This window comes from Penaeus vannamei, chromosome 15 (assembly GCF_042767895.1).
Source record: "Penaeus vannamei isolate JL-2024 chromosome 15, ASM4276789v1, whole genome shotgun sequence".
Lineage (NCBI taxonomy): Eukaryota > Metazoa > Arthropoda > Malacostraca > Decapoda > Penaeidae > Penaeus > Penaeus vannamei.
In genome coordinates this window covers 42,536,352-42,541,351 of record NC_091563.1, presented here as the reverse complement: position 1 = coordinate 42,541,351, position 5,000 = coordinate 42,536,352, and the positions used below count along the sequence as shown (strand labels likewise).

Here is a 5,000-nt window from a genome sequence, read left to right as displayed (position 1 = left end):
ACAAAGAGAGATCATTTATTTATTTCCACAATTTTTTCCTCTACTTTATCTCAGGATTATGTTTTTTTCTTTCTTCCTTTCTTTCTTTTTCTCATTTCTTCACATTATCATCTCATGCGTACATCATCACCTTATTTTTCTCTCTTTCTCTCTCTTCTTTCTTCACTCCCTTCTTCCTTTTCTTCCCTCTTCCCCCATTTCCTCAAATTTTCTTTCGGTTCGCCTTTTAAATAGGATTTTCCTTAAGCGATCTGCATAATGTAAGCAGGTTGCGGTCTCGATGATGTACGATAATGCACGATAAACGTTTTGGATTATATTATATATACGTTTTGCTATTTTTTTTTTTTTTTTAGGTCTTTGCTTTACATGTTTCTGTTGTTCTTTCTTTCTTTTATTTCTCGCTTATTCTTTCTTCTTTTTCTTCTTCTTTCTCTGTCTCTTTCTCTCTCTCTCTCTCTCTCTCTCTCTCTCTCTCTCTCTCTCTCTCTCTCTCTCTCTCTCTCTTTCTCTCTCTCTCTCTCCCTCTCCCTCTCCCTCTCCCTCCTCTCCCTCTCCCTCCTCCTCTCTCCTCTCCCTCTCTCCCTCTCTCCCTCTCCTCCCTCTTTCCTTCCCTCCCTCCCTCCTCTCCCTCTCCCTTTCCTCTCCCTCTTCCTCTCCCTCCCTCCATCCCCCTCTCCCTCCTTCCCTCCTCATTTCCTTCGCCACGTCAATTTCCCCACCTCACTTACCCTCTGCAACCTCCATCATCAGTTTCACTCAACTCTTGCATACCGCCTCTCCCTCCCTCTGTTGCTTCTCGTCCCTCCATATCCTCTTTCGCTTTCCTCCTCTTACTCCACCTCGAGATCCAGCTCTAAATCCTCGTCCCTTCTTCATCTTCCTCCTTCTCCTCCATTCATCCGCCTTCTTCTTTCCTCCTTTTCTCCTCCTCCTCCTCCTCTTGTTCCACCTCCTGCTCATCCTCCCTCTCCTCCTCCTCTTCCTTTCCTCCTCCTTCTTCTCTTCCTTTCCTCTTCCTCTTGCTCCTCCCCTTTCCCCCTCCTCCTCCTCCTCCTCTTCTTCCTCCTCCTCCTCCTCCTCCACCTCTTCTTCCTCTTCCTCCTCCTCCGCCTCTTCTTCCTCCTCCACTTTCTCCTCCTCCTCTTCTTCCTCCTTCATCTTCTCCTCCTCCTTTTCTTCCTCCTCCTCCTCCTTCTCCTCTTCTTCCTCCTTCCTCCACCTCTTCTTCCTCCCTCCTCCTCCACCTCTTTTTCCTCCTCCACCTCTTCCTTTCCTCCTCCTCCTCTTCCTTTCCTCCTCCTCCTCCTCCTCCTCCTCCTCCCCCCCTCTCTTTCTCCTACCCCCTCTCCTTTTCTTCGTCCGCCTTCTTCTTTCCTCCTCCATCTATTCCTCCTCCCTCACCTCCTCCTCCTCCTCCTCCTCCTCGTCCTCCTCTTCGTATTGTTCATGTCACGGTATGCAAAACACTATTGGAGGGGAGATTTGCATAATGAAAATTGCAGGCAACGAGAGGGAGGGAGAGGGAGGGGGATGGAGGTAGGGAGAGGAAGGGAAAGAGAAAAGAAAAGGGAAAAGGGAGAAAGGAAAGAAGGGGGAGGATGTAGAAAAGAGAGAAAAAAGCGAGAATGTAAAAGAAGAGGAAGGAGGAAGACTAACATAAAGGAGAAAGAGAGAAGATGGAATAGGGAAAAGGCAAAGGAATTAAGGAAGCCGAGAGAGAGAGAGAGAGAGAGAGAGAGAGAGAGAGAGAGAGAGAGAGAGAGAGAGAGAGAGAGAGAGAGAGAGAGAGAGAGAGAGAGAGAGAGAGAGGGAGGGCTGTGTGATCCTAGATCGTGTGGTCTGTAATAATGTGTCTTTCGTTGTCCTTCCTCAAGAAACATTCCGTGGACCAGAAGGGAGAGGGGGAGGGGGGTAGAGAGAGGGAGGGAGAGTAGGAGGGTAGAGAGGAAGAGGGGGAGGAGGAGGGAGAGAGAGAGGGAGGGAAGGGGAGGAGGGTAGAGAGGAAGAGGGAGGAGGAGGAGAGAGAGGAAGAGAGGAGAAAGGGAGAGGGAGAGGAGGAGGAGAGGAAGAGGGGAAGAGGAGAGGAGAAAGGAGGAGGGGGAAGAGGAGAAAAGAGGAAGAGGAGGAGGAGGAGAGAGAGAGGGAGGGAGAGGAGAGGGGAGGGAAGGGGTGGTTGGATAGAGGTCCTAAGGGGGGGGGTGTCGAGAGCGGGAGGGAAAGGAGAGGCGAGAGATGGGGGGGGGGGGAGAGAGGAGAGAGGGAGGGAGGAAGCGAAGTAGTGGGAGGGGAAGGAGAGGGAGGAGGGAGGCAAGGAGGGAGGAAGGGAAGTGAAGGAAAAGAGAGAGAGAGTTAAGAAGGGATAGAGAGAAGAAATCCGAAGAAATGAGAGAGGAGGGGGAGAGGAAGACTTTGTAGGTATGTGTAGACGGGAGAGGAGACAGAGGAGGGAGGGTGTGGTGGAGGGGGGAGAGGGCAGAGGAGGGGAGGGGGTGGGGAGGGGGTGAAGCAGAGGAAGGGGAGGGTGTGGGGGAGAGGGGAGAGGCATAGGAGGGAAGGGGGAGGGAGGGGGAAGAGGCAAAGGAGGGAGGGGGTAGGGAGGGGGGAGAGGCAGAGGAGGGAGGGGATGGGGGACGGTGAGAGAGGCAAAGGAGGGGTGGGGGAGGGAGGGGGAGAGGCAGAGGAGGGAAGGGGTGGTGAGGGGGAGAGGCATAGGAGGGGAGGGGTGGTGAGGGAGGAGAGGCAGAGGAGGGAGGGGATAGTGGAGGGGGGGAGAGGCAGAGGAGGGAAGGGATGGGGAGTCGGAGGAAGAGGCAGAGGAGGGGGTGGGGGGAGCAGGGGAGCTTAATTCATGCAGGAATATACGTCCCTGTTGCAACCTCCGCGGCATCCAGTTGATCACCTCCATTTACATGTTGCAGAGTTGCCGTAAATCATCCGAAGCCGCGGATTGCTGCCCCCTCGAGGGTCTCGCATTGCGCGCGCCGGTCGAAACCCTTTCATCCACTCGCCTCGCCCGGGTTTTGCATCCACCTGTATCACTCGGGCTTTTTATCCGCCTTTGTTGTCTTGGGTCGCTTTGCCTCTCCATCTCTTTATCCATCGGTGTCACCTGGCCGTTTCATCCATCTGTGTCACCTTGCTATTTTATCAACGTGTGTCACCTAGTTTCTCCATCCATCTATGTCTCTGCCTTTTCATCCACCCAGGTCATCTTGTGTCATCTTGTCTCTTCATCCGTGTCACTTTGCTTCTTCATCCATCTGTTTCAACTGGCCTTTTCATCCATCTGTGTCACCTCGTCTTCACCCATCTGTGTCACTTGGCCTTTTCATCCACGTGGGCCCTCTTGTGTCACCTTATCTCTTTACCCATCTGTGTCACCTGGCTTTTTCTGTCATCCGCCTGTCCATCATCCTATGTCTTGTCATCCACCTGCTTCTCCTAACCTTTTCCTTGTATGTACGTTTCTAATATGGTTTAAATGGACACGCACACGGGCTTGGATGCACACATGCACGCGAGAGATAATGAGGGAGAGGGATAAGGGGGATGAGAGGGAGAGAGAGAGAAGGAGGGAGGGAGGGAGGGAGGGAGGGAGGGAGGGAGGGAGGGAGGGAGGGAGAGGGAAAGAGAGAAAGAGGGAGAGAGAGGGGGGAGAGGGAGAGAGAGAGAGGAGGGGAGAGGGAGAGAGAGAGGGGAGAGGAGAGAGAGAGGGGGAGAGGGAGAGAGAGGGAGAGCGAGAGAGAGAGGGGGAGAGCGAGAGAGAGAGGGAGAGCGAGAGAGAGAGGGGAGAGCGAGAGAGAGAGAGGGACGTGGAGAGCGAGAGAGAGAGAGGGACGTGGAGAGCGAGAGAGAGAGAGAGGGACGTGGAGAGCGAGAGAGAGAGAGAGGGACGTGGAGAGCGAGAGAGAGAGAGAGGGACGTGGAGAGCGAGAGAGAGAGAGAGGGACGTGGAGAGCGAGAGAGAGAGAGGGACGTGGAGAGCGAGAGAGAGAGAGGGGGGAGAGCGAGAGAGAGAGGGGGAGAGCGAGAGAGAGAGAGAGAGAGAGAGAGAGAGAGAGAGAGAGAGAGAGAGAGAGAGAGAGAGAGAGAGAGAGAGAGAGAGAGAGAGAGAGAAAAGAAACCACAGATCAACCATTATTCACTCACCCCCCCCAAAAAAAAAAAAAAAATAGAAATAGAAAATAAACGATAATTATGACAGCTCACATTCTCTCGGATCGCCCTCCCCCCCCTCTTCATCCACCCCACCCCCACACCCACTCCCCTTCGAACAGCTGATGACCCCTCCACGTGTGCCATTAAGGTCGGGGTCAAGCGCAATTAGCGAATCCTTTAGGAACCCGCCCTGTCATGCTGCTATTGTGCAAGGCTTCGTCTCTATGGCTGCTTTTGTCCCCCGGGTTATTAGTGGCCAAGCAAAATGACTTTATTATGAAAGGGGGAGGGGGGGGGTCTTTGGGAGGCACTGGGAGGTAAACAGAGGTCGAGGTGTAAACAATAGGGTTTTGGGGTGTCGGTGAATTGATTCGAGTGTGGGAGGTGTGGAGAGGAGGGTGGGGGGGAGGGAGGAGTAGGGGGGGGGGGTTCTGGCGAGGGATGAGTGTTCGGATCCACTCTTGCGTGGAGGGAATTCTCTTTTTCTCTATCTCTCTTCTGTTTTGTACTATTCTCTCTCCTTGTCTTAACCTCTCTCTCTCTCTCCCTTCCTTCCTTCCTCCCTTCCCTCTCTACCACCCATCCCTCCCTCCCTCCCTCCCTCCCTCCCTCCCTTCCTTCCTTCCTTCTCTCTCTACCTCCCTCTCACCTTAATTCCCTCTCTACCACCCTCCCTCCTATTTTCCTTCTCTACCACCCTCCCTCTCTCCTTAATTTCCTCTCTACCACTCTCCCTCCCTCCTATTTTCCTTCTCTAGCACCCTCCCTCCCTCCTATTTCCCTTCTCTAGCACCCTCCCTCCCTCCCTCCCTCCCTCCACCTCTCTCTCTCCAGCGTGT

The 5,000-nt window shown here is 53.5% G+C and overlaps 1 protein-coding gene and 1 long non-coding RNA gene across 2 annotated transcripts in view; both read left to right on the top strand.

The window, feature by feature from the left end:
• Positions 1–5,000, top strand: part of LOC113809870 (treacle protein-like) — a gene marked incomplete in the record, with an annotated part of 572,063 nt that overhangs the window by 496,584 nt on the left and 70,479 nt on the right.
• The window catches only part of LOC138864229 (uncharacterized), a 130,598-nt gene that overhangs the window by 78,319 nt on the left and 47,279 nt on the right, over positions 1–5,000 (top strand). The window lies entirely within an intron of this gene.